This window comes from Rhipicephalus microplus, chromosome X (assembly GCF_043290135.1).
Source record: "Rhipicephalus microplus isolate Deutch F79 chromosome X, USDA_Rmic, whole genome shotgun sequence".
Classification (NCBI taxonomy): Eukaryota; Metazoa; Arthropoda; class Arachnida; order Ixodida; family Ixodidae; genus Rhipicephalus; species Rhipicephalus microplus.
This window is the reverse complement of record NC_134710.1, coordinates 101,616,594-101,644,141: the sequence shown is the minus strand read 5'-3', so window position 1 is coordinate 101,644,141 and position 27,548 is coordinate 101,616,594. Positions and strand designations below refer to the sequence as shown.

General features: G+C 45.7%; 1 long non-coding RNA gene across 1 annotated transcript in view; it reads left to right on the top strand.

Annotated features, from left to right (window-relative positions):
- The first annotated feature begins 6,614 nt into the window (after nucleotides 1-6,614).
- Nucleotides 6,615-27,548, top strand: part of LOC142775681 (uncharacterized) — a 254,538-nt gene continuing 233,604 nt past the window's right edge. Inside the window, exon 1 of the long non-coding RNA XR_012886915.1 lies at nucleotides 6,615-7,374. This is a non-coding gene — a long non-coding RNA (uncharacterized LOC142775681). The remainder of the gene's footprint in view (nucleotides 7,375-27,548) is intronic.

Here is a 27,548-nt window from a genome sequence, read left to right as displayed (position 1 = left end):
AAAGCGAGAAACTCCAAAAGATCGGGGGAGTCCCCGTTCTTCTCTCTTGTTTTGCGCCTTAATCGGGCGGGACAAGCTGTCGCTGCTGAGTTGCGTGCGGCCGGTTAGTGTCTAGATTGCATCGTCCAGCGCTGTCACGACACCGGCATACCTGTTTGTCTTGTTATTTCTCACGCGGACAGTTTATTGTGGCTTATTATTATTTTCCCACTGAAGGCGCGTCACTGGCATTGCGGCGCCCAAATGAGAGGGAATTCGCTCTGATGGCACAACTGACGGGCCGGCGCGAAACTGGAGAAAAGTGAAACAACAGCCGGCACCTCTCATTCCTGGCGGGACAGCCCGATCAGGTCAAATTACATCAATGCCCGTGCAACGCTTCCGAACCGGCCGGCATAACCAGAGCCAACAAAAAACTCGGCCTCTAGTCCCCACGCTAAAGAATAAAGGAAAACGGCAGAACACGGCAGCGATCGGTGGTAGGAGGGAAAAAAAAGGCATATAAACAGAGAGATAAATGGAATTCCTCGCGCCGCCGTTGCCACTGACAATACAAGCGACCCGTGGAATGCCTGGATGTGTGTTTCTTCGAGCAGTCATCTTCTTTCTGCTAACATCCTTCCGTTGAATCACTCGTTTTTTTCTTTCCAGCTTCCACGTTATTATTGTCCCCGTGTTATCATTATTGTTCTTCCGACACTTCCACTGCGTTTCATTCATTGACACTCGATGGTAGCTGTCAGCCTCGTTTTTTTTTCCCTATTTTTTTTCGCTTTTTCGTGCCTTGCTTTTAGGGTTGACCCCCAATCCGGTTGGCTGGGTTCTGTGTTTTGTTCCGGGCCGTTCTGTACCAAGAGCCGGGCAGTGCTCGTCGCCAGAGCGGAGAGAATTCCGGCGTCTCCTGAGCAGCCACGTTGACGAGTGGAATTCACTTGTCAGAGCGACGCGGGCACACCCGGGAGCAATAACTGTCCTGGCAGGTTGCCAGTGCAGCGAGTGCCGCGTTCTTGCCGCACACACTACTCCCCCACCTCCCCGATTGCCTGGTGCACTTTCCGCAGTTTGGGAAAGTGCGTCCCCGTGTCTTCGACTAATGTCAAAGGTGACACGCCTCGCGTTCGAGCCCCCCTCACACGTCTCCCCTTTCCACACACTCTGCGCGAGCGCATCTCCTACTCGCTCCTTTCGTTATATGTCTACAGTCCTTGGCGCGCGCAAAAAGAAAGAAATTTTATTGTAATTTCATTTTTATTTCATTAGGTGCTAGGTTTCGTAGGTACAGCTCACGAAAGTGTGGAAAGCATTGCAAACGGTCGCGTACAAATCTATCAGATCACCTTACATACGGAAGATTTTTTTTCTTTTTTTTTTTTTGCGAAGGTTTTTGCCCGCTCTTTGAAGAATACGCGAGGAATTCTTACAGGAGCATGTATGACAGTGACTTTAGGTAAACCAGGGAAATTCTATTCTCTCCATGGAGGGAATTGCTCAAATGTCTTGAGCATTTAAGAAAATTCGAGAGGAGCCTCGAATCACCTCACACAGCACCCCTTGATCCGCCGTGGCAACATAGCTGCTTAGGCAGTGGTCCCAAGCCCACCTCGGTGAACGGGCCGCAGTCACGCAATTTAGTCCCACGACGGCTGAGACAGGTAAGGTGGTTGCATAAGGAAAAAGCGGAGGGGTAGAGCAAAATCTCACCCAACGTTGGCATTTCGAAACAGCGTGTATCTTCAAATCTCGGACACGGATAATTTCTGAAAGGGATATGAGATCAGGTTTCGAGAAACACATCGATACTTGTCTCCACGATGACTATGGACACCGATTATGAAGAACAAGATCTTTCGTTCCACGGTAATGGTTCAAATCATACTGAACTCATGTGGGGCGTAAAAAAATGTAATAGTAATGCTTGAGACCAGTCCCGTCTTTGTTACTTGTCAAAGAAAAAACATTATTAATCGCAGTAAGTGAAAAACTCATTGATACATTGGTTTTAACGTTCTCAAACCACCATATGATTACGAGAGACGCCGTAGTGGAGGGCTCCGGAAATTTCCACCTCCTGTGGTTCCGTAACGTGCACCCAAATCTGAGCACGCGGGCTTGCAACATTACTGCCTCCATCGGAAATGCAGCCGCCGCAGCCGAGATTCGATCCCGTGACCTGCGGGTCAGCAGCCGAGTACCTTAGCCACTAGACTACCGCGGCGGGGCCAGCTTCGCTGTTAAAAAATGGTTAGTACAGATTTATGGCTGCTGTATGTTGGCGCTAGTTCAATAGTATTCGAAGTTGAACAAATATTTTGTGTCAGCGCAACAGTGCAAAAAAGAGGCGTAGACAGATATTGTACAGTCCTGGTGGCAAAAAAAAAAGCCAAAGTGACTGGTGGTCGGAGTGGCCAAATGGCCAAATCTCGACACGTTGTGCTTTTGTTCCAGAGCGCGCCAACTGCACGATTGCCAACCACAATGCATTTTGTAAATCAGGTGTGGTCGGGCGAAAGTGACCCATGTAGCACACACAGAGAGAGAAAGGCAGAGTAGGGAGAACCAGAAATAGCGAAATAAAGATAATGCATACAAACATATAGAAAGATAAATAAACAGAATGGAATTGTATAGAGCTAGAAATTAATAGGAAGCGAGAAGTAGGGAGAGAGATAAAGGTAAAATGTAGAAAGAGCGAGTAAGAGGAAGTAGATGGTGAGAGAAAGAAAGAAGAGAAAGAAACAGTGATATAAGACAGACAGAAAAAGCAACAGAGAGAAATGAAAGAAGTAAAAGAAATGGGGAAATAAATATGCGCTTAGGTTTGGCACCACTATTGCGAAACCGCCGTGATTTTTTTTAACCGTGAGAATGGGTGCACTGCGTGGGCAACCGTGACTGACTCCCCCCCCCCCCCCCCCCGAGTGCGTGTGCGTGCGTGCGTGCGTTGGGTAAAGCACGCGCTGTAATACATCATGCATCCACACCAAGTATAGCTCGGTCATGTGATCTGGATAGGCCGGCTAGGCCTTGTCCGAAGCGACACAGTGAGCCAGCTGAAGACGACGACGTGTATGCGTACATATAAATGCCTAAATGTTGCCAATTAACGCGAAAACGTACGACGCTAAAGTGGGCTTCATTGGCGTGTTAAATACCACAGCCTCGTTGGTATAGGCTCCGCAGAAGAAGAAAAAAATTCCGCCATATCCACGAAGTGAATGATGATGAGTGGGCGAAGCTCCGGAGGTAAACCTGGTAAACCATGAATCCTCTACATTTTGCCCACTCGATTTTATTACATCGCTCCCCCTAGCGTACGTCGCCGCACTAAATCGAACGATTGTCTTCAACCAATGACACGCGCCATATGTGATATCATTCCTATTTTATAAGATCTCGCGTCTTTCATCAACTACAAGTACCGCTTTCTAGTTTATAACATCTTTCATCTTTTCATCATCAGCTACAAGTACCACCATCTAGTAAACACTACAAGAACTAAACTAGAGGTGGCTACATACAGGGGACGGTACCGCCATCTAGTGAACACTGCAAGAACTAAACTAGAGGTGGCTACATACAGGCTACAGGGGACGCACAGCCCACGCCCTAAGGAGCTTCGCCCCTAAAAAGTCACGGCATATCCAAGAGGTGAATAATAATGAGTGGGGTGAAGCGGACGAACGGATGGCCGCACGCACGGACGGAAGCACGGACTGACGAACGCTTCGCCCCAGTATTCATAATTCACTCCGTGGATATGCTGTGACACCGTTTTTATTAACATGCAATGCAACTGGCTACTACGACTACGGTGACTACGATGACACGGGACATACGAACCAGCCATTTCGGTGACCATCTCAAACGCATTGGAAAAAAAAAAAATCGTGCTTATCTGCTGCATTGAGAACAGTGAACTGCTAGAATAGTTCGGAGAAAAAAAATTTGGGTCACCTGGCTGCCTTCTGAACTTCGTGTAATGTCGTTTTGTCGTTGTTTGTGTAAATATTTATTTTAAAAGTGCCGCTCCTTCTTTCTACACCAAACTTGGTCTACATATTAGGTGAAGGTTCTTGTGTAAAGGTGTTTGAAGCTCAGTAATGTTAGTGCAATTTTACTGGCACATACGGCTCCAAGAATTCAACCAAAATGTGTTATGTTTGCATTTTTTATTGCAATACTGTACTTTGTACGAATATCTGAGTAGTGAATACTTATTTCACAGAAGGTATATATTTGAGGAAAAAGTATTTTTAGAGCTCTCAAGTTACTAAACTTTACGAGAAAAAAATCAAATTTCGCAAAATCGTCACTTTGTCCATATTGAGAAGCTATTTGCACCATGTGGTGGCCCAATCGAAAATCACCTTTTTACCCAAATCAAAAGCAAATAAGCAGTTCTTTCTACATGGCAAATAGTATTATTACATTTTATTTGTTTTAGGAATAATTTTTGAACTTTTTCATTGGCTTTTTGAACTTTTCCATCTTTCCATTTGGTCATACGACAGCTTCCGCCTTGGAATTCCCCAATATCGTCAATGAAAAAGTTCAAAAAAGTTCACTAGCTTTTGATTTAGGTATAAACGTGATTTTTATTTGGACCACCACATCTTGTAAATTGCATTTAAATATAGACAAAAATGACGATGTTATAAAATTTGCGAACTTTTCTCGTAAATTTTAGCAGCTTGAGATGTCTAAAATATTTTTTACTCAAAATATACTTCCTGTGAAGTAAGTATTCACTACTCAGATATTCATAGAATGTGCAGTATTGCAATTGAACAAAATGCAAATATAACACATTTTGGCTGAATTCTTGGAGGCGTATGTGCCAGGAAAAATGCACTAATGTTACTGAGCTTCAAACACCTTACACAAGAAATTTTACTTAACACTTAATCCAAATTTGGTATATAAAGAAGGAGCGGTACTTTTAAAATAAAGTTTTACACAAACAATGTCGAAACGGCACTCCACGAAGTTCAGAAGGCAGCCACGTGAACCAAAAATTTTTTCTCTGGGAAATATTCATCAGTTTCACTGTTTTCAATGCAGTAAATCAGCACATTTTTTAAAGTAGATTTGAAAAGGTCGTCAAAATGGCTGGGACGTTTGGCATAGAATGACGCTCAAGCGACCGTTCCGGGAAATGGTCGATCGTGCTAATCATTTTCAGTAGCGCAGGTATACAGCTGAACTTGAAGAACAGAACTAAAAAGAGCAACTACAAACTCTTGATGGTTGATTGTTTAGCTTGGAAAACGGTGACCAATGCCAGTGCGAAACATCTGACGCCTTTGTCATACAGAAACAGAAAAAAAAACATTATTTTGTCATCGTTCCTTCATTGATTGATATATGGGGTTTAACGTCCCAAAACCACCATATCAATTGAGAGACGCCGTAGTGGAGGACTCCGGAAATTTCGACCACCTGGGGTTCTTTAACGTGCACCCAAATTTGAGCACACGAGCCTACAACATTTCCGCCTCCATCGAAAATGCAGTCGCCGCAGCCGGGATTTGAACCCACGACCTGCGGGTCAGCAGCCGAGTACCGTAGCCACAGACCACCGCGGCGGGGCGTCATCGTTCCTTCACTGCAGCGGACTCTTTACAGAAATGAGATGTGGCACCCATCAGAGCACGTGACACAGCACTGTTTACTCTGTTTATCTTATGTCCTTATTCATAGTGATTTACGTATTGATGGGAAAACCCAAATACGGCTTGGTTGCAAGCCAACACCGCCTTAGTCTTGCGCCTATCATCTTTATTGTTTGTTTGTTTTTTTTGCAACGAAGTTGCAATTTGCTGTACAAACCAAAATTCGTCCGTCATAAATACGCAGAAGCTTTGTTCCACAGAAATTTGTCATGTAGTGGTTCACTAAACAAAGAATTCGTCCGTGGGCAAAAACGTATGCGCCGCAGAAATTGGCTAAATCTTACTGTTTACCTGTGGTCCACTAAAATTGAAGAGAACTCACAGGCGGCAAGCACCGTATAATATTTGTGGGCAGACGTAACAAGTAATTGAAAAAGACTTTCATGAACCGCCAGGATTAACCCACTGGTAAACACCAGGGCCGCAAATTTTAGCTTTGCTGGTATTAACATCTGTATGGAATACAGTCTTGAGAAGGTTAGTACAAGGTAGTAACTGATATATGTACACTAACTGCAGTGGGAACTAACTGCAGTGGGAATGTATACATATGATAGTAAAAAAAGTTAGTAATGGTTGCAGCTATATATCCAAGTGTCGGGTTACGCTATATGATTGATTGATATGTGGGGTTTAATGTCTCGAAACCACCATATGATTACGAGAGGCACCGTAGTTGAGGGCTCCGGAAATTTCACCACCTGGGGTTCTTTAACGTGCTTTCACCACCTGGGGTTCTTTAACGTGGTTCTTTAAATCTGAGCACATGGGCCTACAACATTTCCGCTTCCGTCGGAAATGCAGCCGCCGCAGCCGGGATTCGATCCCCCGACCTGCGGGTCAGCAGCCGAGTACCTTAGCCACTAGATCACCGCGGCGGGGCGACTTTTTTTTTTTCATTTTCAATCTTTGTTTTACCCCGCCAGCCGCACTGATCGCGGTGAAAACGGCGTCGGGCGGCGAGCAAGCTAGTGATGACTGGGCAAGATTAGCCAGAGCGCGAACGAAGGAAGTTGTCCCGCGTATCGACGCATGCGTCAAGTATAGATCGACATCGTATTCGCCGTGGTGAAGGAGCAAAACATGCGGCGGCTAGGACAGCCATTTCGCTCTTTTTTCGTGGCATTAATGCACGTCGTGGTGGCTGAGCTCTGCGTCGTATCTCTCCCATTTACGCACTGGCTTCGCTTGATGACATCCACGCGTGGCCCCACTTTTTGCAATAGACTCCGGAAGAACTGCAGCTTCAACCTCCGAGCTTTCAATATACGATGAATGTTTCGAGTCTCTCGCAAGCCTATAACACCGCAGGAATCCTGTGCTGGCTGCTACCAGAGACTGCTCACTTCTGGACACGTGTAAGTGGTTCCCTACTTGCCGGATATTTATTTCCGCCCTCAGGTCACTTCCACATGGCGATGTGCGGGCTGCATGCGAGCTCATCGAATACATGCCACGCTCGGCCTGTATGGGACGTATAGGTATATGCATTACCACCAACGGCTTTCCTGTTAAGCCGAAGCGACGTCCCTTCAAGTCGCAGGTCATGCCTGCCGTGGACTCTCTTTTTTTTTTCGTTGTTGACGTTCTCCAACTGTCGGTGACGCTTGGACAGTAAACTTTGAACAATGAACTGCAATCCATCTGGGGCCATTCTTCGAGGACCAGCGGGGCTCCTTCTTCACGGGGAGCTTGTTCTCAGGTCAGTATAAATTAGGTGGTGCTCGAGCTGGTGAGGGTGCGGTAGCATGCATATATATAGGTTCTCGAATTAGCGCTCGCGCGGCTAGAAATACATAAAGTTTGTCGCGCATTTAAGCCCGAATTGTCATGGGCTAGCTGCGGTCACGTCGGGTGTTCGCTGTGAAGGAATTAAAGAAGCTCCGTGCAGACGTAACTCGTGAAGGCGCCTCGAACGGCAAGTCAACAATAAACCGGTTTTGCGGCAAAACCGGTTATCCGGTTATTCGATTATTCGGTTATTCGATTTCTAAAGCCGGATAACCGGATTGACCGAGTATTCGGTTGGTTATTCGGTTAACAATACCGTGATATTCGGATAATTGAATAAGTAGATAGATTTTCATTTTGTAGTGATTGGATAAATATTCGTTTTTCATGGATTTTCGTGTATGTAGGAAAAATTGCAACCGTTTGTACAAGCCCAATATGTGCTTTTATTGACTTTCTCACATTGTTCATTTGTCTTAATGAGGGCAAATTACGGTAGTCACTAGCGACAATGCCTCCTGAAAGGTAGCTGTAGTGATTACCCATTCACAAACTTTCCGTTCGTGATGAAAATCCGCAGGGTGTGAAAGTGCATCCACAGTTAAGACACGGCAAGTCTTTGCGTGGGCCATTAGTGATTACGTCAGTAATGAATGAACGAGCTGCGCATGTTGTGTCGGTGCGCATACAATAGCACTTAAATTTCGAAAAGGCTCCTAGCGAGACTAAATATTCGTTTCCGAATATTCGAATAACTGGCTGTACTTTCATTCAAACCGGATACGCAGAATCACCGTTTCTTTAGATCCGGATAAGCAGCTTTCAAGGCCGGATTCGCTTTTCTCCGGTTCAACGGGATAGTCGGTTTGGCGGATACTTGCAAGCCCTAGCGGCAACAAGCGCAGATTTGGATGGATGTTCTCAGTGGCCCGCACAGGGGAGCAATCGCGCGGAACGACGCCTTTTCCTATGCTTTTCGGGCTTTTCGTGCTGGGCCAGCGGTAAGGGCGACGGTCCGTCCGCGTTATCAACGTGATCGGCCAGCCGCGAGGGTTAGAGGATAAGCATAGCCGAACATAAGGCATAGCTCCGCTATAGCACTCCTGTTTCAAGCTGCCGCTGAGTTTGCTGCCGCGTTAGCCCGAGGATGATAAGCTTTGCCCGTTCAGTGAGCCAAGCGGCCCACGATAAACGCGCACAGTTTCGCTCACCGGGGCTGGTCGCCACCGTTGGCGTTTTCGCCTAGAATTTGATGTGGCCGCGTTCGCCCTAGGGTGCACGAGAAAAAAAAAAGCACTCGCTAACACTACGTTTCTCTCGCGGTGCATCTTTTGAAAGCAAATGGGAACGAAAACGCATCATGCGAAGCAGAAAAGCACGACGCAGTGGCTCAGTGCCACCGCTTGCGTTGTCTGCTCCCGTATCCCGCCCAAATCTGGTGCCGCGGGTGCCGAAGCAGCAGTTTCGGCAGGATACGGGAGTGAATCTGGCGGCTCGTGACGTATGCACGGTGCCTTATATAAGTGTGCTCTTTCGCTTGCTTTGGGAACGTTTTGCCCGTCCTGAATGACGTTCGCTTGCAATAGGGGTGCTATGAAGTGAAATGTGGTTTTACAGAAGCAAACGCCATGCGAAAACGCCTGGTCAGCTCGTCAGCTATGGTATGCTTCAGAAACAGGCTGCAGGTCAGCACTTCCATGATGGATTCAATGTAGATCTCGTAGCACTTCGTTTGTTTAGACGACGGGGGGGGGGGGGGTGAGAAAAGTCTAGCCCTTACATTGACTTAATAAGGGAAGGGGCGCTGTAATGAACCTTCGCCTCACCCCACCCCTTGAAGGGGAACCCTGCGCACGTTCATGGAGGCGAGCCTTGTCGCAACGTTGAAATGGAGGTGACAGGTGTATTCCAAAATTGCGAGGATGAGGCGCTGCCAAGAAATTAGTTCGCTAATCAGCTTTGGCTGCAAATATCAAAATGAGTAAGATTTTTTTTTATTGCGAAGTGTGCCCTTGTGTGATTACATGGTTAGTTTTCGCGCTTGATTAGAAGCCCCAGTTTTCGTGGGTGGCTGCGGCTACCGCGGGTCTTTTCTGTGACGGAATATCGACAGGCTAGGTGGGAACCGCGAAGCACATATATGGTGGTAACGACACAAATACGTAAACGTGGAGCTCAATTGTATAAAGGGGCGAGCATTCTGCCCAAGTTCACCCGGAAGCTTTTGCACGAGGTTGAAGACAGTCTGCCGCCGAGGAAGTGCGAGTTGCTGGATTCGTCACGCTCTTAAGCATGCATGCGCTCTTCGCCTACAAATGGAGGCACAGCGGGCATTATGAACAGATGAAATATAAGGTTAAGCGTAAACAACATATACAGTGAACGCTGTGGGCCTTGAAATATGTCGGGCGGGCCCTTCTTTTGTACGTGTCTTTCCCACCCACCTTCTCTGTCATTGTGCACGCAGACGTTCTAGAAACGCACCCGCTCACGCATGCATGGCTGCGGTGCGCGATGCATGCTAGCAGGGTGCTGCTGCACAATGTGCGCCTTCCCCGCCTCTCTCTGGTCGCCCGAGGATCGCCGAAGCCGTGCACCTGCGTTTCGCGAATATGCATAGTCGCGTACAAAGCGTGCATATATGCGCGTACATACGCACGAACGCACACACAAACTATTCGCTTGTATACATTCAATGCCCCCATCGCCGCTCGCCTATCCACCTGAAACACTGCTATCCGAGCCGGGCGCCTACGCGGTAGCGACAATGGTTGCACCACGTCCACAGGTGCTCTCCAATAGCAGCCTTCCGGGCTTGCTTGCTGCTTTTTTATATCTTTTTCTTGTCTTAGGCTTGGTTACGTGCTCTTGAGTGAAACACCGGATCGGTAGGCATGGTTCTCCAACGGCTGCGGAAGAATTTCGTTTGTGTAAGAGGACACCTGACCGGTAGTAGAAGATATTCTGCAAATCATGGGGGGCGGCCTTTGCAGAGAAGCGTATTATGGGTGAGTTAAACAGACAAAAATGTGCGTATACGCTATATTGTGTGCGAGGGAGTTCTGAAAGGAACACGGAGAGACATTTCTTCAAGTGGGTACACTTCTACGAATTCTGTTGACATCAGGACTACAGGCGCGCTCAAAGACGCTTCGTCATCATTGGCGTGTTTTACATCTGCTCGCGATAAGCTGTTTGCTCAAAATTAAGCAGGCAATGAAAGTTATGCTGTTTCCGGTGTACCCTGGCATTTTCGTGTTTCTACATAGGCATTTTTTTGCGTATAGCTTGAACTGCCGATGTAAAAGTGTTACATTTGCTCTCAGATGTGAAGCTGTTGACTGTAGGTGGCTATTATCGGCAGTCTTACACGTAGTTTAAAAGAACGTTTCGAACATAACACGAAAAGGTCTGTTTTGTTTCAACTGGCCTGTTGTGGAGAGGTTACATCGGCTACTCCATTTCTATAAGTTCTGCAGCTAAAAGGATGGTTACCCTAAATGAAAAAGGAGCAGCCAAAAAACATATAGCACATTAAAACAAGTTCAAATAACATGCTAATGTGTAGTTTGTTTGCAGAGGAGATGAGAAGTTGGAGATAAAGAAAAGCGGGGAGGTAACCAGTCCATAATTACCGGTTTGCTCCCCTGCACGTGGGAACGGGATGGAGGTGATTAAAAGAGGGAGAGGAAAGAGAGAGAAAAGCAGCACACACAAACACGCTGTCAGTCACAGACCATCATTTTGACGTCGTGCGCTACATCATTGCCACAGCCGCTTGTCCTAGTCAGTTTTTCTTTAAAAAAAACTCAGTATATATAGTGTCATCGTCGCCTTCAGCTGCGATGTGCTTTGTTCACGACATGCAAGAATAGTTTCAACAGATATTTGTATATTGTCAAGGTATCGTAAAAGCAATAATAGCCCAGAGGAATTCGACATCCTACCAGTAACGACACGGAAGTAAGGAAAGCCATACAAGGAATGCAAACAGGTAAGGATAAGCAAGGATAAGTTAGCGACGGACCTGCTGAAATATGGTGGAGAAATTGTGTTAGAAAAACTGGGCACCTTATGTACGAAGTGTCTCTTGACGGAAAGGGTACCAGAATTTTGGAGAAGCGCCAACATCCTTTGAATTCATAAGAAAGGAGATGTCAAGGACTAAACAAATTACGAGCCGATCAGCTTACTGTCCGTTCTCTACAGGCTATTTACAAAAATAATAGCTAATAGAATTAAGGTGATATTAGAGTTTAATCAACCAATGAACCAAGCAGGATTTCGTACCTGCTACTCCACAATAGACCATATTCATACGATCAATCACGTAATATAGAAACGCGCTGAATACAACCAACCCATATACATAGCTTTTATAGATTACGAGAAGGTGTTTAACTCAGTTGAGACATCGCCAGAAGTGCAGGCACTATACGGAATCAGAGAATCGGTGAAACCTACGTAAACATACTGGAAGAAATCTACAGTGGATACACAGCCACCATAGTTTCCCATAAATAAAGTGACAGAATTCTAATAAAGAGGGGTGTAAGGCAGAGAGAGACGATTTCTCCAATGTTACCGCATGTTTACATGAGTTTATCAGTGCCCAAGATTGCGAAAAGTTAGTTATAAAAGTTAATGGACAGTATCTTAGAGTGCAGCGATGGCGTAGTGGTTAGAGTATCCGCCTCGCATGCAAAAGGTCCGTGGTTCAAATCCTGGTGCAGCGCAGTTCCCAACCGGATTAAAAAAAAAACCTGCGTGGTTATGGAACTGCATTAAGAGGCCTGGGGTGTGGCCTCACCGGTAACCACCGCCGGGAACGCACTCCCTCACCAGATAAGGATTGGCCACTCTGGTGCAGTATCTGGCCACTACCTCCCACATGCATAAGTCAAATAACTCACGGCCCTCAGTCCCCAGCAGCTGCGAAGCAACTGACCACGGCGGGGGTCAGATCTGCAACGCAGCAGAGGGTGCTAAAAATCTCTGGATCCGGACAGGCCGCCACAGGAACCTGAACTTGGCAACGTTTAACGCTAGAACCTTATCTAGTGAGGGAAGTCTAGCTGTACTATTCGAGAAGCTAGAGGGTGTTAAATGGGATATAATAGGGCTCAGTGAGGTTAGGAGGACAGATGAGGCCTTCACGTTACTACAGAACTGGCACGTCCTTTGCTATAGGGGCTAGGCTGACAGGAGAACTGGGAGTGGTGTTCCTAATTTACAGAAACATAGCTGGAAACATAGAGGAATATCATAGCATTAATGAAAGGGGTGGTAGGTATCGTAATTAAACTGAATAAGAGATACAAGATGAAGGTTGTATACAGGCTTACGCGCCTACATCAAGCCGTGATGACGCTTCAGTTGAAAGCTTCTATAAACACGTGGAATCGGCAATGAGTAAGGTAAAAACACAGTATACTATAGTCATGGGAGACTTTAATGCAAAGGTGGGGAAGAAACAGGCTGGAGACCAGGCAGTAGGAGATTATGGCATCGGTACTAGAAACGCCAGAGGAGAGCTACTAGTAGAATCGCAGAACGCAATAATTTACGGATGTTAAATACCTTCTACCGAAAACAAGGAAGCCGCAAGTGGACATGGAAGAGCCCTAATGGCGAAAATAAGAACGAAATAAATTTTATAATGAGTGCACACCCAGGCATCGTGCAGGATGTTGAAGTGGTTGGCAAGGTACGATGCAGTGACCACAGAATGGTACGGTCTCGAATTCGCCTAGACTTGAAGAAGGAACGACAGAAACTGATACGCAAGAAGCCAATCAATGAGCTAGCACTGAGAGGGAAAGTACAGGAATTCAGAGTTTCGCTTCAGAACAGGTACTGGGCCCTTAGTGAGGAAACCAGCCTTAACGTAGATACAATGAGTGATAATCTGACAAGTATTATTACGGAGTGTGCAGTGGAAGTTGGAGGCAGGGTAGTTAGACAGGACACTGGCAAGCTTTCCCAAGAAACGAATAATCTGACTAAGAAGCATCAAAGCATGAAATTCTCAAGTACAACAGACAAAATAGAACTGGCAGAGCTTTCAAAGATGATTAATAGGCGTAAGGTATGCGATGTAAGAAGGTATAACATGGAGAGAATTGAACACGCTCTGAAAATTGGAGGAAGCGTCAAAGCAGTGAAGAGGAAACTTGGGATAGACCAAAATCGGATAAATGCACTAAGGGACAAGAACGCAAAATAACTACCAATATGGATAGAATAGTTAACTATTATTGAGTCCGCGCACTATTATTGAGTGGAACAGTTTGCCTGCACATATTGCCACCGAGAAAGACTCGGTTAAGTTTTCAGAGCTCATGCGCACTACGGTGACTAACTAAATATTTTTTGCTTTTGTTGTTTTGTTTTCTTTCGTTTTTTAACTATTGTATAACGCCATGCAATTGCTGCCCGTATTCATGGTTTATGCTTTGTTGCGGTTGTCAGGTTGCACTGTATCTTGCTGTACTGCTTTTTTTTCTGTTTTGTTGTATTGGCCCCATGTATTGTATTCCCCATGTATTTCTGTATGTTGTATTGGCAAACCATGTTGTATTGCCCCCCCCCCTATGTAATACCCTCTTCTAGAGGGCCTTTAGGGGTAACCTGAATAAATAAATAAATAAAATAGTGAAGGAGTTTAACAGAGATCTGTACAGTAGCCGGGACAACCACGACTTTAATACTATAAGAACTAGCAGTAACCCAGGTGACACCCCACCAGTAATGATAGAAGTCAGAAAAGCTTTGGAGAGCATGAAAAGAGGCAAAGCTGCTGGTACGGTTCAGGTAACATCAGATCTGCTGACAGACGGAGGACAGATTGTGTTAGAAAAACTAGCCACCCTGTTTACCAGGTGTCTCCTGATGGGAAGAGTACCAGAGTCTTGAAAGAACGCTAACAGCATCTTAATACATAAGAAAGGAGATTACAAGGACTTGAGGAAATACAGGTCGATCAGCTTGCTCTCTGTAGTATACAAGCTATTTACAAAGGTAATTGCTAACAGAGTAAAGAAAACATTAGAATTCAATCAACCAAAGGAACAAGCAGGATTTCGAACAGGCTACTCAACAATCGACCACATTCATACTATCAATCAGGTAATAGAGAAATGCTCAGAATATAACCAACCCCTATACATAGCCTTCATAGATTACGAGAATGCGTTTGATTCATTAGAAATATCAGCCGTAATGCAGGTACTGCGGAATCAGGGCGTCGATGAAGTATATATAAAGATCCTGGAAGAAATCTACAGGGGATCAACTGCTACCATAGTGCTTCATAAAGTAATCAACAGAATACCACTCAAGAAGGGTGTAAGGCAGGGGGACACAATCTCCCCAATGCTATTTACCGCGTGCTTACAGGAGGTTTTCAGAAGCCTAGAATGGGAACAGTTAGGGATAAGAGTTAATGGAGAGTACCTTAGTAACCTGCGCTTCGCCGATGACATTGCATTGCTGAGTAACTCAGGGGACGAATTGGAACTCATGATTACGGAGTTAGACAAGGAGAGCAGAAAGGTGGGTCTTAAAATTAATCTGCAGAAAACAAAAGTAATGTGCAACAACCTCGCAAAAGAGCAGCGCTTCGAGATAGGTAATAGTGCACTTCAAGTTGTAAAAGACTATGTCTACTTAGGGCAGGTAATAACCGCGGAGCCGAACCACGAGATTGAAGTAACTAGAAGAATAAGAATGGGGTGGAGCACATTTGGCAAGCACTCTCAAATTATGACAGGTAGATTGCCACTATCCCTCAAGAGGAAGGTATATAACAGCTGTATCTTGCCGGTACTTAGCTACGGAGCAAAAACCTGGAGACTTACAAAGAGGGTTCAGCTTAAATGGAGGACGACGCAGCGAGCAATAGAAAGAAAGATGGTAGGCGTAACCTTAAGAGACAAGAAGAGAGCAGAGTGGATTAGGGAACAAACGGGGGTTAAGGATATCATAGCTGAAATCAAGAAAAAGAAATGGACATGGGCCGGGCACATAGCGCGTAGACAGGATAACCGCTGGTCATTAAGAGTAAGTAACTGGATTCCCAGAGAAGGCAAGCGGGTTAGAGGGAGACAGAAGGTTAGGTGGGCAGATGAGATTAAGAAGTTTGCGGGTATAAATTGGCAGCAGCAAGCACAGGACCGGATTAACTGGCGGAACATAGGTGAAGTCTTTGTCCTGCAGTGGACGTAGTCAGACTGATGATGATAATGATGATGATGATCTTAGAAACCTGCGATTCACTAATGGCATTGTCTTGATGAATAACTCAGGGGACGAATTACAGTTCATGATTGCTGAACTGGACACGGAAAGGAGAAGAGTAGGTCTGAACGTTAATAATAAACAAAACTAATGTGCAACAGTCTCGGCAGAAAACAGCACTTTACGATAAGAGGAGAGACGCTGGAAGTTGTAAACAAATAAGTCTACTTAGGAAGGTAGTAACCGCGGAGCAGAACCATGAGAGTGAAATAACTAGACGAATAAGAATGGGGTGGATTACACACGGCAAGCATTCTTAAATCATTAATGGTAATCTGCCACTAACCCTCAAGAGGAAAGTATATAACAGCTGCATCTTGCAGGTACGGAGCATAAACCTGGAGGCTCACAAAGAGGGTTTAGCTTAAATCGAGGACGACGCAGTGAGCGATGGAAAGGAAAATGATAGGGGTAACCTTAAGAGACAAGAAGAGAGCAGAGTAGGTCAGGAAACAAGCCTGGGTTAAGAATATCATAGTTAAAATCAAGAAGAAGAAATGAACATGGGCCGGACACGCAGCACAGGTACAGGATAACCGCTGGTCATTAAGGGTAACTGACTGTATTCCCAGAGAGGACAAGCGGGTGAGAAGGAGACAGAAAGTTAAGTGGGCTGATGTGACTAAATGTCACCGTTTCGCCAAAAGGGCGAAGCAACATATTAGAATGTTTTACGAAGCAAGGCTAGCATTTTAGGAGCAATAATAATTGTATTAAGCATGCGTTTGCTAAGCAACCAAATTTCCGGCGGTGCGGCCACAGTAGATTACCACAACAAGGCTCGTGCGTAGTGACGGCGTTGATATATGAAGGAAGGCTGGCAGTCAACCCATTTAGATCCGATCTCACATAACCCTACAAAACGCTGGTGCAAGAGAACTCGGCCACTCCAGGTACACTTTTGGCACAGTTTTTTTCGTGTTGTGAACGAAGCCCGCAGCAGCTCCCGGCTGTTGTGTGGGCACATGCCGCGCGCTGATTGTTGCCGTTATAGCGTGGCAACTTTAAGCGCCCTCGATCCCCAACTTGTTCTCCCACGAGATAAGCGCGCGCGCAGACGACCACGGCCGGAAAGGCAATGTTCGCTCAGCAGAAAGAGAAGGCTGGCGCATCCTTCCCCGTATTTATATACACATATACATATACGAGAATGACGGCAGCGGCGACGGCAAAAGCCATCCCAGACTGTCCATGTCATTGCTATCGCAATAAAAAGTTCGCAGGTATGACGTGTCAACAGAAAGCATAAGACCGGTGTGATTGGCGGATCATGTGAGGGGCCTTTGCCATACAGTGACCGTAGTCAGGCTGATGATGGTAAAGGTGACCTAGAACGGAAGCCAGTGACTGTCTCTGAACGTTATATATCGGAGAGTCACACAAAATGTGGCGTAGCGTCTATTCGCAATGACAGGCATACTAAAGAGCGTTGTCAGCCATTCGAATGTGAAAAGAATAAGATTTCGTGAATGCCACACCTAACCATAAACGATAAAGCAGTGCGACTTCTCTTCGGTGCAGTCCACTTGACATATAGAGATGCATCAAAGAGCACAGGTGGTATTGACAATTGGTCCGATTGATCTGGCAGCTTGGCGGGCACCAGCGTGGCCTTCCATGTAAGCCCTCGAAGAATACCTTGAAAGTGGTATGCATGGTATCTTCCTGTGTGCCTTCAAGGCTCGAGCAGCATTATTGGAATGTTCGTTCCCTATGATGCCGCAGTGACTTGGCAATTACTGAAACGTGACGTGCTGCTTTTTCTTATGCGATTTATGAAGGCATCGAGTTTCAAATACGAGCTGTTCATATATAGGCCCGTGACGCAGAGCTGACAAATTCTATAGGGCTGCCTTGTAGTCGCTGAAGATCGACCATTGCTGAGATGGTTCCCGATTGACCAAACGAATTCGTGCAGCGCGCATGCAGAGCAGTTATGTAGTTCCGCAGCTGTCGACGTCTTGGGGTGGTCTGTCCTAAAGCTGATGGTAATAGCTCTTGCTGGGACAGCCACTTCATCGGACGAACACAGGAGGTTTGTGGCACAACTATTATCATGTAATATTGGTGAAATCCGCAGTATATTTTTAATTACTTGTGGCTGTAAACTTCTCCTATAGCTGACATGTAAAATATACTGTGTAATAAGTTTGACAGCGTTGTGTTTACTTTCCGTAACTAAATTTCACTGTTTCCACAAATTCTGCTTATGTGATTTTGACTAATTAAAAACTTTATATATGAAGCGTGGAAACTTGGGCAAGTTGGTAGAACATAAGTGCATATACGAACATCGTAACTTAGATGTAGTTACAGGGTAACTACAGAAGCAGAAAAGAGATTGCGTACCTCGATCATTTTCAAGCTGTGTATTTGTTTCTAGTTCAATCAATGAGTGACGAGAGTTTTGCGGACATTGTATCGCAGTGGCTGTTAACTGCACACTTCTACGCATGCCCATTCTCTTTTTAACCTATATGTACACCACTCCGCTATTAAATCGTGGTTGAAAGTCAGTGCTCTTTCCTATCTTTGATTTCTACTTCCGTATAGTTACGCTGTAACTACTTCTAGGTAGTGCTGTTCTTATATTCTGTATTTACATAGAGCGTGTTTCAAGAAATGTGCCCAATATTGTTGAAAAATCAGCAAAAGACGCTATTTGCTCGCTGTCTTGACTGTTCGTTTTTCTGTAGCGGCAGGCATCTTCAGAAGGTTCAAGACTATATTTAGAACGGTAATCAGGAAAGTTAAATAAATAACTTCTTAATTTGTGTAGTTCAACAGTTACGTCAAATCGAAGAATTCAAGTCCTTGATGCGAAAAACCAATTGCCGCTTTGAGATTTCAGAAAATCGGCCTCTAGTAATAACTACGAATCGATGAAATCCTCCTAAATTCTACGGCGCCAAGTAACCACGCTAGCACGTGAGTATCGTTGTCGTTCAACATTTCCGGCTGCCCAATAAAACTTCAGCAGCACCTTCGTCGCTTTCTCATAAGATGCTCCAACGTTCTGACGTTCTAATACCAAGGAAGATTTAGGAGCGCGGAATGTGAAAAAAAGAGAAAATTCAGGCAGACTACCTCTTTATTCTAAAGAAAAAAAGTTTTAGACGGTGCTTCGTGCGACGTCGTTCCTAGCTGGTACGTATATATATTTTTGGCTGAGTGGTTGGACTGGTCCCAGCATCCCCATGGCAACGTCACTGCTGTGTGAACTTGCTTTTTTTAAAAGCCATACTGAGCTTTCTTGATAATATAATCTTTTCTTTTTCTGATAACGATCATAAATGAGTTATATATTGTTCCATAACTTTAGAAAAATGTGTCACAATTGACATAGTGTAAAAGTATTCACTATTGAGCCTATGTGTTTTTTTATGGAGGCATGATTTTGGCAGCCTTCATTTTTCATGGGAAGACACCTTCAGAAACACAGGCCCATTATACAGTCGATAAATACCATAACGGTGGCTATACTGTTTGTAGTGCATATTTAAATCGACTTGTTCTCATGCATCTTCTCGTAACAACAGCTCCTTGATTTTTTTTATCGCCGTGAATTCTGTCCAGACCTCCACTGAATATAGCTGCAGGGAAAGTGGTTGTTTTTGTGTCTGAGGACGGAGAGGAAGAGAGAAGGGAAAAAGTGGCTGAGTCTCATCTGTGTTCTGATCTGAAAATATTTGTGGAGCTCATTCACTTTGTCTTCTTCAGACAACGAACGACCTTCGAAACCAAATTTTTTAAATATGTTCTGCCATTTCTCTTTAACGGGTAACAAGCTTCCTTCACAGCTTCTGAGTTTTCTTCGCACTATAAGAAAAAGACTTGAAATTAGCTGTTATCTGGTTCCTCATTTCCTTGTTTATTCTGTTCCTGTAAATTCTGATTTTTCTAAGTTTTGCAACTAAACAAGTTTCCATGAACGGGTTGTTCAACAATAGCTTTTTTTTTCTATAAACAATTTTTATAAAACTTGATTTGTTTACAGGCGAAAAGTCCCTTATGTATGACTAGACATTTCTAAGACATTGTATATACTCTAGCTTTCAACGTTATCCTGAAAAAAGCAGCACGTGCTGTGACGCATATTACATACAGATTAAGCCCATCAAACACGTGTTGTATATCATTGCTGGATTATTAAAGCATATCTTTAATCGTGTTTTTTCGAACGGAATTTTCTCCTAAAAGTTTTAAGTGGCAAACGTGGTTGTGTTGCACAAAGGAGGAGATGAAAATACACTTATCAATTACCAGCCGATATCTATACTTCCAGTAATCTCAAAGGGGCTAGAAAAACAAATTCAAAAGCGTAGTTTTTCTTTTATAGATTAACAGCACATTATCATTCCTTCACAATTCGGTTTTATCAAAGGCCGTACGACTGCACATTCTCTTTTAGAGCAAAAGGAATTCATATTGAATGCTTTTGAAAGCGAACTCCACACTTTAGGCATCTTCGTAGGCTATTTAAAAGGCGTTTGACCCAATAAATCATACTACGTTGCTGAATAAATGTGCACAGTATGGCTTTCGAGGTGTCTTCTTACAACTCATTGATTCATATATACCTAATGTATCGGCAGCAGAAGGTAGTCGTGAACATTAGTACCTCCAATTTACTTAAAATTTCAGCGGGTGTACCACAAGGTAGCTTATTAGGGCATTTGCTTCTTGTATATACATAAATGATATTGTAAAAATTGACACGTCTGTAAAATGTATTATATACGCTGATGACACAATCTTGCTCCTTCCGGCTGAAAAATGATAGCAACCTAATTATAGACGCAAACGAGCTACTGGCGAAGTTGGCCACGTGGACAAGCATACTGTTTAAAATTAAACACATCAAAAACAAAAGCTGTATATTTCAGGCCGAAAAATAAACAAACCCCTTGCCATATACCATTAAAACTTAGTAGTTCAGAACTTCAGGTAGCACAGCGTAATAAGTGTCTGGGAATAATTTTCGATGACCACATGTCTTGGAACGCACATATATATACTGAAAAGCTATCTGGCATTCTATCAAGCATTTCAAATATATTATCGCGGATGCGTTTCTCGCTACCTAAGGCAGTGAAAATTTTCATATATAAATCCTTGCTTTTATCTCATATAAACTACTGTCATCTGGTTTGGGGTACGGCAACGTTAACAAATATCCACAAATCGCAAGTCATACAAAAAGGGCTGTTCGTGCCAAAGCAAATGTTTCTTATTGCTGTCACACCACTCCCATATTTCAGGACCTTAACCTACTAACTCTACCAGATTACTACCGCACAATGCTTGTGAAATGCTACCACGCAAGATTTAAATGTGACAACTTTTTAGGAACCATTTCCGTCCTAAAGCACCGCAGAGTTGTTGTTCACAACATCCGTTTCAATCACACGTGGTTTATCCCACGCACTTGCACAAACTACGGCAAAGAAATGCTTCGCTTTCTCTTGCCGTTTCATTTGAGTGTCATATCTGCCATCTGAGTAAAATTACGCATGCTTTTTTTCCTTTCAAAACTTTTGTGTCTCTTATCACATGGGCACACGCCCAATCTGACATTGGTGCAAATCTAGTAGTACTTGTATCATTACACTGTATTAATAATTTTCGTATGTGTAAGAAATAATTACAACTTGTATTTTATTCAGTTTCACCTTTTGAGTTTATTGTTTTCAATTTTCGTGTTTTATTTCACTTGCATAAACTGTCACTAAACTGCTTGCTAAATGTGTACATTTTCATTGCAATAAAATTGTTGTCTGTGCCGCGCATTTGTAAGGGGCCGTCGTCCCAGTCAAACCCTTTAGAGGCTTTTTGACTGCGGCCCTCATCATCTCGAATGTTGAAGTTAATGAAGTTTCAAAGTTTCAAATTTGTGCTCTCTTAAATGTATTTTTTCGGAAAGTCATCATTACAGATTAACTAATATTCGGAAAACCGAAATTATGTTTTTGTCTGACTTTTTTAATGTATGCTCGATCAAAATACCTAGTGCTCATAAATTTTGTAGTTTAAGGGCAGTTTTTCTACGGTTAAAAAATCACAACATGTATGAAAAAAATCTAATATACTGTCACTAAGGGTTCTGATTCTAGGACTTGATTTTATTAAATTTACGCATCCGGTACAAAATATTATATTTATTAAGACGTGCTTTCTAGCGCATAGTAATGCCTCCACCCATGCTCACTTTCTTTTCTATTTTCACATGCATGTGAGAACGAAATTACGTCCTACAAAAGTAAGAAATACTTGTGCGACGCGGTCTGGTGTACGATATTGATTGATACGTGGGGTTTAACGTCTCAAAACCACCATATGATTATGAGAGACGCCGTAGTGGAGGGCTCCGGAAATTTCGACCACCTATATATATATATATATATATATATATATATATATATATATATATATATATATATATATATATATATATATATATATATATATATATATATATATATATATATATATATATATATATATATATATATAGTGGGAGTAATAATTCAATGGGCCAGTTAGTCTTCGTGAAGGTATGGGATATGGCACAACGGGAGCGTTGTCAACAAGGATAAATATATTTATTTCCCAACAGTGTTGGGAGGGGTCCTCCCTTCATCAGGGGATCAGGGGATCAGGAGATATATATATATATATATATATATATATATATATATATATATATATATATATATATATATATATATATATATTTATATATATTGTAAAAGGGTTTATTGACGACTGTTGCGACGGTGGTCCTACGAAGAAACACGATCGTGCAAGAGCAACGGTCAAGCAGATGCCGGCGATGATCAGCACGAGCCGAGCGAGCGAAGCCCAGCACCCAGTACCCAAGCGGTGGCGATGTTGCTTGCCAACGACGCTCTTTCTTCTTCACAATTTGCCCCCACCGAAAAAGAGCCATCCTGGCGACCTAAGAGTCTGGAGGCAGAGGGCTATGATATGGCTTAAGGCGGGCGACGTGGACGATGTCACGTCCACGCCGGCGCATGTCGTCAGATGGGGAAAGTGGCTCGATGAGAAAATTCACCGGCGAGGTTTGCTCCAAAACGCGGTATGGGCCCTCGTACTTTGGAACGAGTTTTGAGGAAATGCCGGGGGTTTGGTAAGGAACAGCCAGCCATACAAGTGATCCCGGGGAATAGCTGGGGCTTTGTGAAGAGTCGACGTTGTTTTCTTTCTGGCGCTGTTGTTCTCGAGACGTAAAGGTGCGTGCGAGTTCACGGCACTCTTCCGCATTTCGTGCAGCTTCGGACACAGATGGGCATTCGGATGCGTCAGGACGATATGGAAGGAGAGTATCGATGGTGTGGGATGGTTCGCGTCCATAAAGAAGAAAGAAAGGTGAAAATCCAGTGGTAGACTGTGCCGCGGTGTTATATGCGAACGTAATGAATGGAAGAATGCGATCCCAGTTAGTATGATCGGATGTCACATACATGGCGAGCATATCGCCAAGGGTGCGGTTAAATCTTTCCGTGAGCCCGTTAGTCTGCGGGTGGTATGCCGTGGTCTTGCGATGAACAACATGGCATTCAGAAAGCAGAGACGTGACGACTTCTGATAGGAAGGCTCGACCTCGATCGCTTAGTAGTTCTCGAGGTGCACCATGTCGTAATATGAAGCGATGAAGGATGAAGGATGCTACGTCCCGCGCAGTGGCACTTGGAAGGGCGGCGGTCTCAGCGTAGCGTGTTAAATGGTCCACAGCGACTATAATCCACCGATTTTCATCTGATGTTGTCGGTAGAGGGCCATAGAGATCAATTCCGATCCGATCGAAAGGTTTGGCAGGGCACGGAAGCGGTTGAAGCGCACCGGACGAGTGGAAAGGCGGTGATTTGTGACGTTGACAGTCAGGACAGCCCATAACGAATTTTCGAACGAAATTATACATTCCGCGCCAGTAGAAGCGATGGCGAATGCGTTCGTAAGTTTTGAAAACTCCGGCATGACCACATTGGGGATCGTCGTGAAAGGAGGCGCAGATTTGTGATCGCAAGCTGCGCGGGACAACCAAGAGCCACTTACGACCTTCGGGGGCGTAGTTGCGTCGGTGTAGTAGCCGATCACGAATGGCGAAATGAGCAGCTTGACGTCGGAGAGATCGTGGTAGCGCAGTGGTTGACGATCCAGAAAGACAGTTAAAAAGAGAAGCGATCCACGGGTCCTTGGGTTGTTCACTGGTAAAGGAGTCGAGGTCGAGAGATGCGATGGAGATACCAGTGGTTCCGCAGGCCGAGTCGGTAGGTAAAGGCGAACGCGACAGGGCGTCGGCGTCAGAATGCTTGCGTCCGCTGCGATAGATGACACGAATGTCGTACTCCTGGATTTGCAGTGCCCACCGAGCTAGGCGGCCAGAAGGGTCTTTCAATGTGGCGAGCCAACAAAGTGCATGGTGGTCCGTTACCAGGTCGAATGGGCGACCGTACAAATAAGGGCGGAACTTGCGAAGCGCCCACACTAGCGCCAAGCACTCTTTTTCAGTGACGCTGTAATTGGCCTCAGCTTTAGTAAGTGTGCGGCTCGCATAAGCGACGACGTATTCGGAGTAGCCCGGCTTGCGTTGGGCGAGGACGGCGCCTAGACCAACCCCACTAGCGTCTGTGTGAACTTCCGTTGCAGCTGTTGGGTCGAAATGCCGAAGAATCGGAGGAGATGTTAGCAGACTACGGAGCGTGGCAAACGCGACGTCGCAGTCAGAAGACCAGGATGAAAGGTCTGCATCACCGCGTAGGAGGTTGGTCAGTGGTGACATGATCGATGCAAAATTTCGCACGAAGCGCCGGAAGTACGAACATAGTCCGACAAAACTGCGTAATTCTTTCAGTGTAGTAGGTTTCGGGAACTCAGCGACTGCTCGCAGTTTTGCAGGGTCGGGTCGAACACCATGCTTGGAGACGATGTGCCCTAAGATGGACAGCTCTCGCGCGGCGAAGCGGCACTTTTTAAGGTTCAGTTGGAGCCCAGCGTTGGTTAAACACGTCAGAACCAGTTGGAGCCGAAGCAGATGCGTAGGAAAATCGGGAGAGAAAACGACAATGTCGTCGAGGTAGCATAGACACACAGACCACTTCAGTCCACGCAGTGTGTTGTCCATGAGCCGTTCAAACGTGGCAGGAGCATTACAAAGACCAAATGGCATTACGTTAAATTCGTACAGGCCATCTGGTGTAATGAACGCAGTTTTCTGGCGATCAGCTTCTGCCATAGGAACCTGCCAGTATCCAGATCGTAAGTCTAAGGAGGAGAAGAATTCGGCTCCTTGTAGGCTGTCAAGGGCGTCGTCTATGCGCGGTAATGGATAGACGTCTTTCCGCGTCACCTTGTTTAATCGCCGGTAGTCGACGCAAAATCGAATCGATCCATCTTTTTTTCGAACTAGAACGACAGGAGATGCCCAAGGACTGTGCGATGGTCGAATAACACGACGGCGTAGCATCTCTTCGACCTGGTCGTTGATGACGTGACGTTCTGCAGCAGAGACACGGTACGGTCTTTGACGCAATGGCTGGTGCGAACCGGTGTCAATGTAGTGGTGCACTGCGGAAGTCCGACCCAATTCCGGCTGAGAAACGTCGAATGAATTCGCGAAGTGCTGGAGGAGATTAAGAAGCTCGGCGCGTTCATGGGCACTTAAGGTGTCGGCGATGGAACTCGAGAAGGTGTCACTCGATGAGCACTCCAGTGGGGAAAGGGCATGAAGTTCGGTCGAGGCGCTACTGCACGATTCGTCTGGCATGTTAAGGAATAAAGAGGAATCGAGGTACTCCACTCGACCGAGACATTCGCCGGCTAGTAGCGTAAGCGGTGCAGAAAGGGGGTTGTGGACGAAAATATTGCTTCGGCCCGCAGTGACGTCGAGTGCAGCGAAAGGCAAGGAAACGGCTCTGCGGCTCATGAAAATGTCGGAAGGTGTAAACATTACTGTAGCATCGTTATAGTCATCGCAGCAAACCGGGACAACGGCAAGAGAGGCTGGCGGAATTTCAGTGTCCTCACGCACGACAAGTTTTGGCGACCGCTCAAGGGTTTCGTGCAAAGGTTCGTCACACAGGTGCGAAAATTGAACTTCAGCGCGTGCGCAGTCGATGATGGCATGATGATTTGACAGAAAGTCCCACCCGAGGATAACGTCATGCGAGCACACCGAAAGGACGATGAACTCGACAACGTACATAGAGCCTTGGATGAATATGCGGGCCGTACAGGTGCCAAGAGGTCGGACTTGTTGTGCGCTAGCTGTACGAAGCGATAGTCCAGAGAGCGGCGTGGTCACTTTGCGTAGGGAGCGGCAGAGCTGGGCGGCTATAACAGAAACGGCAGCACCTGTGTCGACGAGGGCAAAGGTAGAAACACCATCGACAGATATAGCGACGACGTTAGCTGGTGAAGTGCGAGGACTTGAGCATTTCGACGACGGCGCAGTTCTTGCCTCTGGAACTGCGGCGTTCAGTTTTCCCGGTTGGAGGAAGCGGGTCTAGGACGCATTGGGGACAGTGATCGCCTGCGAGGAGATGGGGAGCGGGGAGAGTGAGTTTGAGGCTGGTGTGACCGAGACTCAGGAAAGTTAGTGCATCCATACTGCGGTGAGGGATAGGGAGCAGGTATGTGCATGGGCTGTGGGTCATACGGTAACGGCCGAGTAGCGTCGTGGAGTGGTTGGAAGCGACGGCGACAATATCGTGCCACGTGTCCTGGAGTACCGCAGGCGTAGCAGATCGGTCGATTGTCAGGAGTGCGCCAGGAATTGCTGACTCGTGGTGCGGCCCAAGGTGTCGAAAATGGGGCGGAGTGGGGAGCGACTGAAGACATGGGTGGCAAATGCTGCTGGCGGGGTCTGCTACGTACCACCTGGGCATACGTAAGGGGCGCGGCCACGGGCTGCATAGCCGGCGCATGGGTAACAGGCATGGCCACAGGTTGCTGGTGGGCAGCGACGGGAACAGCCTGAGCTACCTCTTCGGCAATAACGTCGCGGAGTGGTGAGGGCAGACGAGAGGACGGCGGCTGCTGCGTGAAGGGAATCAACGACAGTTGCCGAGCTACTTCTTCACGCACAAAGTCTTTAATCTCTTGCAGGGTTGGTGAGTGGTCGGGAACAGAAGTGAGACTGGAGAGCGAGTCGGCGTGTGAGGAAAATGGCCGAGTCAGGGCGCGCCGCTTGCTCAACTCGTCGAAACTTTGACACAAAGTGACAAGTTCCGCAACGGTGGCAGGGTTACGGGCCAGGAGCAGCTGATATGCACCGTCATTTATCCCTTTGAGGATGTGTTGAATCTTCTCCGACTCGGGCATGGTGGTGTTCACCCGGTTGCAAAGACCAATAATGTCTTCGATGTAGCTGGTGAAAGATTCCGTTGGCTTTTGTGCGCGAGTCCGCAAGCGTTGTTCGGCTCTGGACTTGCGAACTGCGGGTCGGCCAAAACGTCAGCAAACAAGGTTTTAAAGATGGACCACGTCGTGATGTCGTTTTTGTGGTTGTTATACCACATTTCGGCCACGTCAGTGAGGTAAAAGATGACGTAAGTCAATTTGTCTGCGTCATCCCACTTGTTGTTTGCGCTCACCAGTTCATAGTTAGCGAACCAGTCTTCCACGTCGGTCTCATCAGCTCCGCTAAAGACCTTGGGCTCTCGCAAACGAAGAACGCCGGGGTTGCTGGGGGATGGAGTGGAAGAGCCAGGTTGCGCGTTGTTGGTAGCCATGATGGGAGGTAGCGTTCGGTTGCGCAGCTCCAGGTTCAGGCGACGGTGAATGGCAGCACCCAGGTTCAGGCGACGGGGAATGTCAGCACCTTCC